Source organism: Pelecanus crispus, chromosome 6 (assembly GCF_030463565.1).
Source record: "Pelecanus crispus isolate bPelCri1 chromosome 6, bPelCri1.pri, whole genome shotgun sequence".
Taxonomy (NCBI): domain Eukaryota; kingdom Metazoa; phylum Chordata; class Aves; order Pelecaniformes; family Pelecanidae; genus Pelecanus; species Pelecanus crispus.
In genome coordinates this window covers 13,622,323-13,637,644 of record NC_134648.1, presented here as the reverse complement: position 1 = coordinate 13,637,644, position 15,322 = coordinate 13,622,323, and the positions used below count along the sequence as shown (strand labels likewise).

The 15,322-nt window shown below is 39.7% G+C and overlaps 1 protein-coding gene across 4 annotated transcripts in view; it reads right to left on the bottom strand.

Moving 5' to 3' along the window:
• DENND5A (DENN domain containing 5A) overlaps positions 1-15,322 on the bottom strand; it is a 69,042-nt gene that overhangs the window by 52,742 nt on the left and 978 nt on the right. The gene's annotated exons all lie outside the window — the stretch shown is intronic.

The window sequence follows — 15,322 nt, the reverse complement described above, 5'->3', positions numbered from 1 at the left end:
TCCCTTCTTTCAGACGTCACCAACCCTCTAAGACTCCACCACAGGGTGGAAAAGGAGCAAAGATGCTACAGCAATCAGTGACTTGAAAAGATTTTATCCATCTGAACTGTGGCAAAAACAAGCTATTCACACTGTAACGCTATGTAGGCAGTCAGCCTCATTACAGTCCTATATTGCTCTCTCCTTATTTGTTACTGTGTAATTTAAAAAGACATGCATAAAAGACTTAAGTTCTTAGAGTAAGCTTGCTTATCAGAAGGGAAGTCACCAGCTAGGCATAACCTCTGAAGCAGTCTCCTTGGCTGAGGGATGTCCAGGACATTGAACGCTGCTGCTACCAAAACTGCCGGCTTGGCCCAGCTCTTCCCGTGGCAGGCAGAGCTCAGCTCCACAGCAGTCTCACTTGAGTGAGGTACGCTCGGTACTGACCAGATTAAACCTCACATAAGAGGCAGGTAACTCTCCAACCTCTCCCTCTCACATCTCTTCAGTAAACTGAACTTTACGGACTGTATTGCATGCATAACGGAAACTACAAACCTGCTCAAGATGACCAAAGAGCTGAAACACATTACATTTAGTTGGAACATTTTTGTTCCAGCCAGTTGAAACCAGCCACTTTTCACAGCTGCGTTGAAGCTCACACCACTCCTCTCACAGCTATCTAATACAATTTGCAGTGTATGGAACCATAAGGCCTGACAGACTTCCAGTTCTAACATTATTTATACCACCTTAAATGATGCTGGCCTACGTGTCTGTAATTTGGACTTCCTAATTATAAGCACATTAGAACAGCTAATGCATACAGTCCAAGTATCCTTCCTTTAAACTAACAACTACACCTCATTTTATTGAGTGATATCTTACTGAGTCACCTAATACTGAACATAAGCCTTATCACAATGTAGACTTGTAGCACATGCAGGAAACCTCTCTGGCTCTCATTTTTATGCTCCTCCCTGCTCTTTGTATTACTTTTCTTGCTGCTCAACCTGTAAGCAGAAGACAGCTGCGTCTGTGTCTTGGTCTGATGAGAATTAGGACTTACAAACTTAGAGATACTACATGGAGTTTCCAACCTGTGCAGGACAGCATTGCTTTGGAAGTATCTGCATAAAACTACCCATATCAATGGATACCACTTTTCTACAAGATTATACAGAGAAAAAATAATGTTACAGAAACTAGAATGAACTAAAACATTCCTCAATTCAGTAATGTGCAAAACGCTATCTGCCAAGCTTTCTTCAGGAAAAGAAAGGGCGGGGGGAATAAAAGTATGAATTCTGAAGGTCTAATTTTAGCTCTCTCCTGATCTACCGAGAGAAAAATCTGATTCACTGCCTTCCATATTCCTTTTCAGGAAATGGGGGGGGGGGGGGGGGGGAGCGGGGAGGAAGTCTTCCCACCACAGTAATAAGAAAAATGTTTAGGTTGTACAACTTGTAGTTTCAATTACTTATGACGTCCCCCTAATATATAAACAATTACAAGTTTCAACTGGAATGTAGATTTACTGTAAGTGAAAAAGATGAAATTTTGAATTCTCAACAAAACAGAAGAGGAAGACAAGATCTTTTTAAAGGGCTGGAAATTCAGACTTAAACCCTACTACCACAGACACACACCTCTCGCTCCATTCCCTTCCCTTTTTTGACTATGCCATTTGCAACGTTCTGTTTACAACCTCAGCCTCAGGGCAGTGCAATTTATGGTTGCTGTCACTATTATTAGGTGCATGTAACCATGTTAAGTAGTAACATATTTCCTGTCAAACCTTCATGTGTGGTCATGAAACAAGCTAGACCTGTACTGAGACCTTGTAACACATGCGCTGTAAACTCAAGCTATGCCTACCAATCATATATGTCCTCTCAGATAGCTTATACACATATCCAGATGGATAGCTTGCAAATTTCCAAGAAAACTTTTACATAATTGTAACAATTCAATTTTCCCTGCTGAGTAGTTTGGTTCTTTATAAGTATGCTTCTACCCCTAGGTTTTTTCTCTCTTCAATACATCATCATTCTACTTTGTAACCCACACCCTGTCATGAAGAGTTTCCATTCATGTAATAAAGTTCTATCTAGTAGAGAACAGTACTGTGTGGCTTAAGTTGTCCTTAATTAGAAAGGGCAAACTTGATTTAAAAAAAAAAAAAAAAAAAAAAAGCCAGGGACACTTTGCAAACCAAACTTTTTGAAACTGAATCACAGCCTTTTGTATATGCTGTCAATTCACTATTTGGTTTTAGCTTTTAGAAAGTGACTGCAGTGCTGCAACTCTAAAAATTATGCAAGACTAAGAACTGTACAGGAACTTCTCCCTGCATACTAGCTAGAAAAAAAGTCTTTGAGCAGCTATTTCAGAGGTAGAGTCTAGCTCAACTTTCCTTCTATGACAATAAAAAGCAAGTCAGAATAAGTTACCCTAGTTATCAGAAAAAGTGCCCAATAAAAGAACTGAATGATTGTACAACACTGATTTTAAAGAATCATTAATACTGCCATCTTTGTTTGTTCATTGAGTCTGCTGATCTGCTCAAAATAATTACAAAACAATTACAAAACAAAGACATACAGAAAGCTCTACTGATTCTGATTAAGTGGTTTGCTGCTTCCACCCTGCCAAACAGCTTCTTCCTTTAAATTCTTGTTACTCATTCAACTCATTCAGTCTTGGTGTACATTTATTGTATACACCCCATCTTCAAATAAAAAATATTAGATAGCATGCAATCAAAACATTAACTTTATATTTTCCACATAAGGACACTCTTATAGGAATCTTTTAGCATAGAGAGGCTGTATATGCAATTCCTGGTGCCACTAAAATGAGTGTCTTAATGAAATAAATATGTAACAGCTTCAACATGAAACAGTCATATTGCTGTAATTAAACAAATGAACAAGAACAATGAGAATCTGTACCAGCAACAGAAACTGAGCCATACACTTCAGGCAGCTTTCCTGTGCTATGCAGCATGTTGGAGAAGCTGAACATAGGATTCAGAAGACCCTATAGAACCCTATAGTCACACCCTTTATCTCTGCACTTTCTACACCACAGTTCAAAGAATCTTGCAATGCTGGGAGTCATCCCAACTTGTGCAGGGTGGGGGCTTGAGACTGAGCTGACCATGACAGCCAAAGAGCAGAAGTTTTCCCAAGTGTGGGTTGCAAGTCAGAAGTCAGTCAACACAGGGATTCAACAGTGCATGAATTATAAACACTATCCAGAGAACAGCCTAATTCTATCCTGCTTTCAATTAAAAAAATACAATAAAGCACAAAGCCACAGTTAGGTGAAAATGGACATCGTAGGACATTTTGAAAACAATCTTTCTCATTCTTGGGTTTTGGATGAAAACAGAGTAACTGCAATAACATGCCTGCCAAAGGAATAGGAAAAAAGTCTGAATTGTTTCCAAAGATACAAAAACAGCAGCAGTCCACAACCCATTTAGAATTAAGTTAATATAAAACCAGCAGCTAATGTCATAAGCAGCAGAAGGATTCCCAGTTCAGCCAGCAATCATCCTCAGTACACACAATAAGGCTATAGATATTAAGGTAAACAATTACATTTACCGAATATAAAATTACTCCAGCTCTAAAATCATGGTCCAATTCTAAATAAAAACAGTTGGCTGGCAAAACAGATAGTGCACATACTTCTGGAATCCACACTGTAGAAAGGATGAAAGTATGGAGCAAGTGAGAGCAACGTGGGGGGAGAGGGGCACTGTGGGAAAGAGGTGGTACGTACACCGAGAGATTTGAGGACTTCTTGATTAGTCTGATAGATGACCAACAGTTGACTTGGTTACACTGTAAAAGCAAATCCAGGTGCTTAAGATGCATGTAGGCATGGAAAGACAGTCAAGCCAAAAGCCAGTGTCTTAGAGTCAAAGGCAAAAGAGTTCTGTTAAAAGTAAGACTTGCCATATTTCCACTTGCCAATGGAAACGGTCAAATATTCTATTTCCAAGTCTTAAGAGCAAAACTGGGATAATCAAACAAGTAACTAAATTATATGGCTTGTACCATACTAGATGTGAAATGAGATGGCAAGCCCTTCATTCTAGCCCTTAAAAAAAAAAAAAAAAAAAAACAAAAACCAGACAAGGGGGAGAAGGCAAAAAACCCAGATCTAGTCTTCTGGAGAGCAATAACCATTCTGATTTTTCAGAAACCCGTTTTCTAATACTAAAGAAAAATCATTTCAATACATAGCTAGAGAGCTATTAATATACTAATAATTAGCCAAAGTTTATTTAAAAAAAAAAAAAAACCAGTAAGTTTCTCCAATTCCTTTGTTAAGAAATAGTAAACCACTCAAAACTGAAAAAAACAAAAAACCAACCCAAACAACAACCCCAGACCCACACCTTTACAATGTAGGAAATAAACATCCAAAGTTTGGCAGACTAAGGTAAGAAATTCATTAAACAAGAATTCTTAGAATAAAAACCATGATTCAAGAAAAGCTGCAGCTGCCAAATCTGTAAGCAAACAGCCACTCCGTCAATGGACAAATGCCTTCAAGTTATGACTTATTTCCTTCCTTCCAGTTCCTCCTTCTTAAGCAGAACTGCACGTATTTCTCATTAGAGAGGACTCCCTTCCCCAGCAAACCTCTTCCTTGGATATACACAAAAAAAGAATTCTTACTTTTTATTCTGAAACACATAAACCCTCTGTCCTGCACTTCTATCCCCCCTGCCCCCACTGGCAAGACCATCAGGCATAGTGCAAGCTGAAGTGGTGGTTAGACCAGTTAATTTGTTACTGGAATTGGGACTTTAACCATTTTTAAAGTGGATCAGGTTATCCATATGATAAAATCTTCAGAATGCCATTCATTTTATTGCAGCACCGCTGTTTAAGCAACTGGAATCAGGGGTTTCATTCACTGTCTCTAATGAATCAGGGGCTTCAACCACTGTCACTAGCGGCTGCCATTCCATTGCATTTGTAACAGACCTACAGCCTATGATTTTCACATCTGGGACTTCCTCTATAAACTTCTTTATGCAAGTTACTGTCCTACTTTCCCTGACAAAAGAGCTCAAAGGCAAAGGAATTCCACTGTCTGCCTTTCTAAAACAAAGGTGTAAATACGTGTTGTGGACATACTGCTCTCTATTTAGGTGCAACTGAAATGTATGTTGGATGAGATGCCATCCTTCATCTGTAAAAGTTAAAGGACTTCTTTAGAGGAAGTAGAGAGAAGAGGAAGAAAATAACCAGAGTGATGAAAGGCTCTAATTTTTTGTTTTTAGCCTGTTTGTCATCTAGGGAACCCAAACTTGCTTGCAACAATCCCTTATGCCAATCCCATGAGAACGCATTCCCTTCAGTGTACAACATACATTTGAACGTTCAATGGACGATATAATTCTTCCTACTGCAGTTACTAAAAAGACGAGAAGGACAAAGAGACAAGTTAACCCTAACCTGCCGACGGTAAAAGATCCTGTTCTTTTCCCGTTCTCTTTTGCATTCCAGAATTCAAGAACTGCAGTGTTTCAAGAACTGTACCACAAAGAGCCTCACTGTGAACTTAAAAAAAAAAAAAAAAAAAAAAGAGAGAAGAGTTCATTTCACTAAGTGGATATATAGTGTAAACTCCACTGGATACAAATAATCTCTTGACCATCCATTGCTTTGAGAGCATAAATTCTTCCAAGCCCTCTATGGCAAATGAAAATTTAGGAATTAATAGGTATCCATTCTTCAGTTAAGTTTCAGCATTCCTCTAGTTGATAACAAAACATATTGCCACACACACTCTGGAATAGTTTCAGACGCTGCAACAATGAATTTAAAGCACCACAGAAAAACAGCTGAGGACATCTGCATTCTGTGATTATAAGGTCAGGAAACCAAAAGCTTTTGTTTTTATTTTTCTGGTACCGCTTCAAGGAAGGCGGGAAGAGGTGGGGCAGGGAAGTGGCAGAAGAAACAATCAAGAATGTAAGGCAGCTTTTTAAAAAAACAAACAAGAAAACCTCTCAAAGTCCTCAGCTTGCATCTTTAAAAGCATCCTAAACCTTTTTATTTTAATATATATATTTTTTTACTACTCTGCATGTAACACAGGAAAGCAGATGGACACAATGTATTTTGATCAAGACTGCCTGACAAATTTTCAAGGAAGTGTTCTTAAAAACAGAATTGTTTTACTGAACGACTTCTGTGCTTTAGCCACAGCAGAAAGACTTACAGAAAGATATTTAGGTCTGTTTCCAACTAAACAAGAGAAGCAGCACTCAAAATTACAATGACAGGCGTGATCCCAGCCATGGGGGTTGGGGGGGTGCCACTGCCATTACACAATACATGTGAAATACACACAACAGGAGACGGCTAAGAAAGGAAAAGGGTGGGTTATCTTCAGAATAGAACACAATTCTTTTACGTGTACTAGAAATCTAAAACACAAGTGGAGACAAGCTTGTTTTAAGTATATTTAATACAGAAATCAGCTGTTGTCCTCATGCCCTTCTAAGATTGGCAGACCCAGTGAGGCTGCTTCAGGAAAGCCTGAGCAAACAGAAGCACAAACCATCTCGGGCAACCCTCCTGAACCACTGTGGATCTCCTTTTACAATGACATGTCCCATCCAGTTAAATGTCCCTACTTTTTGCGCTCCCATTGCCCTCCAGCTCTGAGGACCAATGGAAACATGTCTGTATAAAAGCACAAGTACCAAATATTATTGAAGCATCTGTCCAATCCTTTAACAAAGTATTTGTATTCTTCTTGGGATACCACTGCGGTTTTGCACTGAAGAGGAAACCTGTATTTTAAAATACACATGAAGCCTTCTAAGCAGGTTCCAATGACATCAGAGGTCAACAAAATACAAAAAGTTCAGCTATACAACCATCTTAGTATACAAGTCCTGATCAGTATGTTTCACTTTGTTATCTAACCTTTGAAAACAGTGTTTTGCAGTAACCTGCCTTAGTACGGACTGCCCCCCCCCCCCCCCCCCCCCCCCCCCCCAAAAAAAAGCGCTGTAAGAAAGTCATCAAGTTGCTTGATGGTTTTTGCCTATTTTTAAAATAGAATTTATTTCTAATACCAGAAAATTAATCAGATGTGCTGACAAGTTTGGTCAACGGATATGACAACCTGAATTTTATCTTAGCTCTGACTATATCCTTCCTTATCATCTCACCAACCACTTATCTCGAGCCTTCTTCCTTTTACACGTACCATATCAAGCTTACCTTTCTTCTCCATGAGGCACGATAACATGTCTGGTTAAAAAAAAAAATGTTTTCAATATGAAGATCTAATTAGAACAAGAAGAACAAAGTTCAGTACTTTTATTCAGTCCTGAAAACACAAGTCACAGGTCCAAGTTAACCACTTACAACTGTGTATCACTCTTTGTTCAAAGTCATAAACAAAGATGATGGCTCATGGTTCCACAGAATCAAGATTATGAGTTAAATCCCTTCCCTGGTCGAGCTTGAGGAAAACCAAACATTATGCTACATACAGTTTTAACTGTGGAAGACTTTATATGAAGGAAAGGGAAAAAAAGACACACAAATAAAAAACCCCAAATACCCCACATATACACACCACACAAGTACTTCCCAGAGCACACTTTGTCACCCATGCATAATAGACTCAGGACTATTCATGGAATGAATTCTTAAAAGAACCATCAATTCACCTCATTCAGTGGATACCTCCAGGTTTCTTTATTTTCCAAGCTGAGATTAGGCCCTGTTTATAAGGCCTCACCTGTGAAATGGCAGCCATTCTTAAGGCTACTAACACATGCGAGGGCAGACCTCTGCATAGGGAAGGTCAGTTCATGGATCCTGAGCACACTTCCTGGGAAGACGTGAACACTGGGACTTCTATCCAGTGCTCACTGCCTGCAATGACCTTGCAGTGTTAAAGCAACCTCACAGAGCGTAAGCAACTTGTGCCCTCTGGATCACAAACCCCTTAGAGGTCAGGTCAGTGTTCTGCAGATCATTCACATGGATTCCAACCTAAAGAACTTTTTGAATATGGCCCCCAATAGAGCTGTGCTTCAGGGCACCTATGCCAATTTAATCAATGGCTGCACATCACCAGCCTCTTTCCTCACACCAAGGCCTGGTGCTCCCTGGAACCTGCTGCACTGAACCACATCCAATAGGACTAGCTAGTCCTCATGCAAGGGAAGGAGGCAGGAGCACATGACTGCAGCAAGGACAGGGAAAGGGAGACTACGGCAACCTATAGTTAGATTGGCCTGGGCTGCCATAAAATCTCTGCCATATTCATTCTCAGAAATGAGCAAGATACTGATAAATAGAAATTTTACCAGCGTTCAGCAAAACTTTTGAATGAGTTATTTCACACTTCAAGCTCCCAGACTACACACATAAAAAAACCAGAATGAGACATGATTGTCTCATGCTGGCTAGAGCTGGCACTGACCTTGTTAACTTAAGGGACTGCTCTCCTCCCCAGTGCAATTCTGAAGACAACTCAGAAGGACAGTGCTGGGCTTGGGGAGCAAAACCAGGAACAACAGCTGGTAAGGGAGCTTGCTGAAAACAGCAAGTTAAAGAGGAGTAAGTAATATATGCAAATAGTAGAATAGCTCATAAAAAATGTATGCTTGCAGAGGATGGAAGCAATGCACAGATCAGCACATTGCATCAACCTCGAGATCTCTGACCACATATTTCTGCAACAGAGTGCAACACAAGCAGCAGAAAAAAAGCTTTTCCAAACTCACCTGAAGTCATGCTGAAAGAACATGTTTCTCTAAATCCAACCTTTTTTCCTCACTCACTCAAACACACTGAAATACTGCTATATCTGAAAATGAAAAAGTTGCTTATGACTGCCATATTATCTGTCTGCAGATCACTTATCCATGCAATGCAATAAAGTTTCTTTCTCAAGATGCTTCAGCATCAATACGTAAATGACTCCATACAGAAGTACACATTGTACCCAACTGTGGCTGATCATACAACCAGTAAAACCCAAAATACTAAATAAAAAAGGCAATATTCTACACTTCTACAGGAAAGTTTGAAACTAAAGGTCTCTTGCCCATGAAGCCATAAGCAAAGTAGCATTTTCCTGGAAAGACTAAGAAACAAGCCTTGAGCAGAAGCACTCCAAGTAAATTCTGCATCATTCATCAGTTTGTGTTGGAATGCTCGATAGTTTCTCTGTGCAACAATATTTTATGCCTCCCAGAGTTAACGTTCTACACTTGACTACAAACCACAAATCCAAAAGCGTTGTCAAGAAATTCAGAAAGAATAATTACTGCACAACATACATCAGTAAGTAATTGCTTCTGACATTGTCACTTCACGTGCATTATTTCTGCTACGTGAGCCCTGCAGGTTAGAGGGAATTCAAAAGATAAGTATGAGAAGTCATTACCAAGAACACTCAAGTAGGACATCACTAAGTCAAAAAGCAGATAAAAACAGTTGTAGTGTTTTGTAACTATGAGATCAATAATCTGAAGATGTAGGGGGAAAAAAAGCATTTTATTATTTGCAAATGGCAGTATTTCCCATACAATCCATTTAAGGCGTTTTCTTTGTGTAGTTTCTCTCTTGCAAAAGAAACTGCAAAAAAAAGCAAAACAACATAAAAAGCCCCAAAGGAACAAAAAGCCAAAACAACCCATCTTTGTATGCCTTGCTTTAATAAGGTGAAATTCCTATGGCTTTTTTAAAAGGCTTCAAAAGTCAGACTTGTAAACTTTAATTCTTCAGACACTGTTTTAGCATCTTTAGTCTATTCTCAAATCAAGAACCTGTAACCTTTCCCCTCCCCCACACCTTACCTAAGAGCCTTCCAAATAAGCCAAATTTGTAACTGAATACTGAAGCGTGGAAGAATGAAGAGTTTTGGGGGGTTTTGAGGGGATGATCCTGTAAAGCACACAGCTCAGTTTAACCTAAAACCAAATATGATAATCATAAGATTGGCATTACAGAAACATCACCTAATAAACTGTGGCTTCAAATGTAGTTCAGCAAAGTACAGCTGCTTCCCCCTTACATCAGCTCTCCCATCCTTTATTCTACATATCAGCTACCCTAGCACGTCTGCCTCAGTTCCCAAAGAGACAAAGGATCCTTTTGGCACTCAAACATGGCAAACAGCTCCAGCTTCTTGGGAAAAGACAGAGGGGGTAGGGAGGAGTGGCATAAACTCTTATCCGGATTAAAATGTTTCACATGTGCCAGTTCAATTCCAGCCAAAAGTTGTTGCTACCTACTGCCCATCCACAGTGACCTATGGGAAAACAGTGTGTGGTCTCAGCCTTGGTGCTACTGGAGAGGCCCCACACGGAGTTAACATCTTGGTTAACAAGCTCAGAGAAGCAAAGAAACTGAAAAACCTCCCTTTCAGTCTCAGAATGATTCCCCAAAGGAAGAGACATACCATTAGGGAACTGTGGGAAGCTTGCACCGATACCATCCGTATTATGGACAAACAGAGGAGGATGGCAAAAACCCACCAAAACCAAACCCCCAAAATCACAGAACACTTCAGCCTTTGGAAAAATCAAGCAATGGCTCCCACCAGTGCAATTCACTTCTGCAGCAAGTTTTGGTATTACTACCATAGCAAAGATAGAGAAATTTACTCACACACTATTTACCCAAGGAATAAGCAGTATTGCAGAACAGCTCCACTGCAAGAATCGCAGCTGGCTCCAACCCCAAATGCCATGTCTTAATTCCAAGACAAAAATGCCCAAAAGAGGAAAATACAAAACAGGTCAAATGTCAGGCAGAAAATGATATTTGCTAATTTAAATTAGGCTTGCTCTTCTTCCTCCCCTTTCCCTTTAGCTACCCCTTACAAATACCTTTGAGGCAAAATAAAAGCCTGTAACTATTTAAGTCTGTTGAACTTGGAAATTAACACAGGCGCTGACAACAGCATTACTACATGGACTACTACAAAGGAAACTACTACCCCAATTCTGAAACACTAAGCAATTTATTGGTTTATATATGTGGCAAATGCCTTCAATCATCCCATCACACCCATATTTTTTAAAAGTTTCTATCAATACTGAATGCTGTTAAAATAAACCCTACCAACAGGAAACGTATGAAGGTAAGCTGTCATTCTAAATCTGAAGCCAATAAAATAGAAAAATAGTGACACTCCAATTACAGACAGGGGGATGAGGTGAGACAACACTTCTATTTTACTGGTGAGAAGAAACACTTGCTCTAATATTAGTTTGTCAGATTAATTTTGAGTGGAGCTAGGTGAATACTATACAACAGGTATCATCTTTCTTTAGAATTTCACACACCAGCACTAATAAAGTAGCTACTGTGCCAGCCTATAGATGCCTCACTCATAATCAGTCCTGTTATGCTACATAATCTACACAGATCTTGCTTCAACACCATTCAAAACAAAATACAAAAACAGGTATGAGAGACAAAGAATAATTAAAATGGTATCACTTCATCATACGCTAGAGTGAAGGGAGATCTAATATGGATTCCGAAAAGGCACATGAAGGGTGTCTACAGGAAAGATATTTCCTGGACACATGGGCTTCACCTAACACTCATTTTCATCCTCCTTTAAGGATGAAGCTCATGATCAGATGGACAACTCAAAGCACCATGGTAAGGACTTTGGCAAAAGGAACACAAGCCCATCTAGTGAATAAATTAATTTTTGGACCAAACCTTAAAAGACCAGCTCAGACTGGAAAGAAAGGCAGAAAGAAATACAGGCGATGGACTAGTCACTGGCCTTAGTCTTCCAGAGTATGATTTTTTAAAAAACAATCCTATTATTAAATCATTAGTCTTTTTTCACAGATTATAAGCATTTTCTTTTTTGTTTTTAAACACTATTTCTCCTTTGTAACACTGTTATTTCTGAAATACCTATTATTGTCTTTATGACATTCAAGACTACTAAGGCATGTGCAACAAAAAATCTTAGATTAGAATACAGTGTCCAGATATTTGGGTCCGAGTTCCATATTTTGTAATAGCAACTCCCAGACTACAATTACACATAAATGTAATGCAATGGCAAGTTGATCCTTTGTTTTGCCACTCCATGATAAACAAAATCTATTGACAAGTGATTGCTAAAAACTAACATGCCACAGAGGAGGAAAAGAAAACAAAATTGTTAGTGAAAAAGAACATACAACAAAAACTCCAACAGTTCCACATAGTGCAAGTATTTCCACCATCATTCAGATCACATCTAACTAACTCAATAGATAAGGGACTCCAGTTGAAAGATGAGACAAGGCATGACTTCATTCTCATTACCTTTCTAGGGCACAGTCATACAACCTAAATTAAGAAATCCTATCATAATGTTGCAGCATTACGGTAAATTATATTACACACAGAAGACTTTTGGTAGCTGATGTATTTCACTGCTTCCTGGTAGACACCAAGATAACCATGAGCCAGCAATGTGCCCCTGCTGCAAAGAAGGTGAATGGTGTCTTGGGCTGCATTACTCAAAGGATTGCCAGCAGGTCAAGGGAGACGATCCTTCCCCTCTACTCAGCACTGGTGAGGCCACACCTGGAGCGCTGTGCCCCGTTCTGCATTCCTTAGTACAAGACAGACATGGACATAGCAGAGAGAGTCCAGCAAAGGACCACAAAGACGATGAAAGGACTGGAGCATTGCTCATATGAGGAAAAGCTGGGAGAGCTGGGACTGTTCAGCCTGCAGAAGAGAAGGCTCAGCGGAGAATCTTATCGCACAGAAGTACCTGAAGAGAGGGTGCAAAGAGGACAGAACCAGACTCTCTTCAGTGGTGCCCCGTAACAGGACCAGAGGTGATGGGCACAAACTGAAACACAAGAGGTTCCACCTGAACATCAGCAAACACTTTTTCACTGTGAGGGTGACTGACCTCTGGCACAGGTTACCCAGAGAGTGGATGGAGTCTCCATCCTTGGAGATATTAACAAATCATCTGGACACTGTCCTGGTCAGCTAGCCCTAGGTAGCCCTGCTTCAGCAAGGTGGTTGGACCCCACAGCCTCCAGAGGTCCCTTCCAACATCAACCATTGTGATTTCCTCTATGAAGGAAATGTATCTGTAACAGACCTTTGCAGCGTACTTAAGAGATTTCTGTCATCACTTCTGGCACATCGACACCCCCTGGAAATGTGGAAATGCACCTCGGCTCCTCTCTTGTCCAGCTCAGCAACTGACACTGGACGAAGCCTAAGCTTCATCCAGTGTTGGGTTTTTGTTGGGTTTTTTGTTTTGTTTTACTACCACCTAGTAGATTTTTTCCATCTGCTTTAACAGGTCAGCCAGTGCAAACACAATTATCAAAATAAGAAAGGATGCCCAGATAATCAGATCACTTGAATTTGGGGATAAAAAAGCCCTACCAATAGAGAACATGCTATCTTTAACCCATGCTCACTACAAAGACTTAAGTACAGTATTTCTCACTATATTAAAAGAAAACAAACATATGCATACACACACACACTCAGCCAACTCTTTCAGGAAAAAGTGTTACAGCTGTGCTATTTCGTAAGCTTCCAACATACAAAGGAAAAACACTATCAGAGGCACCTCTTCAAGCAAAGTAACTAGACTGAGCATCAATTCATGATCTTATGCTTCATTTATAAGTCTGCAGAAAACACTATATCATCAATATTAAGGTTGAACACCTGAAATACACAATTTCATTAGCTTGGTGAGAACAAAGTCTGCCGGCAGCATCCCCAGGGCGCTGGCAGCGACCGCCAGTTCCCTGCGGCGGTGGGGCAGCGATGACATCATGCCAGGCTGAGCTCCGGCAGCCCTGATGCAGGAAAGCCCTGGAGAGACCCGCTTTGCCCAGCTTCACCGTGCTGGGGAAGCATCCCACTCCCCACCCCTGCACCCGCCAGCTGAAGTGCCAGCACCTCTCTTCCAACAATGGACACTTATGAGACAAATTGTTTCAACAGTACAAGGATTCAGAATCTATTTTTCAGCACAGAAATAAGAAGGAGGGGAAAACACAGTGCACAATAACCCTTTCATTCAAACAAGAAAGCCTTCCAGGAAGTACAATGTGTTTCAAAGCTTTATCCAAAACCCCCTGAAATCAGAGGCGCCTTCCATTTATGTCTGTGGACACTGGAGGAGGCTATAACCTAAGACACAATTTGAAAGCATTATCAGTCACACGATCATGCATTATTAATAACACAACAAACTCAAGAAAATGCACTGGAATTCCAGCTAGCTCATATGCTGTGATGTTATCATAACTTTATCCTCCTCCCCCTTGTTTCCCCGCCTCTTTTTTAAACCCTTTCCTCAAATCACGCAAAAATCAGTCTCCCCCATAAATACTAAAACCTATTGCCTCCCCACAAAACCCACACCTTGTCACAAGCAACACCATTTCAGTACCATGGTGGAATAGCAGAGTCCAAGATATATTGCACACCACAGTTTTACATACCATAGATACAGTCCTCGACAGGAAAGCAAATACAAAAAGAACATCACGCTCCAGCTTTCAGACCTGCGCACTCAGACAGAATACTTAAAAAAAGACACTGATGTCTTCCAGTTTACTATTAGATAGCTAGCTCAAAGTAATACACTGCTGGTTTTAAATTTAATTATGTGAGGAGAGTTATTCATGTTCCTATCAAGATCAGGGAGTATTACTAAGTGTGCCTTGCACTATGTTACACAAATAGATATATAGTAAATGAATAACAAAAATTAACATCACAACCGTTTTCTACCTAGAAACTTTGTTCACTTGTGATTTAATCAAGGAAAATCTGTGGAACCTCACATATCCCTCAATGAAATTGTATTGCATTTTGTTCTCTTGGATTTCTTAAATTAAATTGATGCTGTAATTTAAAGTGTCCTTATAGAGCAGACTGTTACTGTGCTGTACTCACTCTTCAAATCTCAAATTGTAGTCTACAGTTATTTTAACATTGGACAAACATGAATTCTTCTAGGGTAAGGTACTGCTCAGCATGAGGGACAGATGAGAAATTTTGTTTGCAGTGATTAAAAGGAAAGAAAAAAACCAGAAAGTTTCCATCATAGCCAAAGTTTAGGAGAGTTCAATGTAAGAAGTCAGTTTAATAACACAAATTTCACTCTACAAGAAACAAGTGTTTATTTAGTGGCGGATTTTTTTTTTAAATACAATGATGTTAAAAAAAAACCAAAACTCACAACTTCTTATAAAAGCAAGCTAACTAAAAAAAAACCAAACAAACAACACATCATTGGTCAAGTTCTGAGCTCAAATACCCAA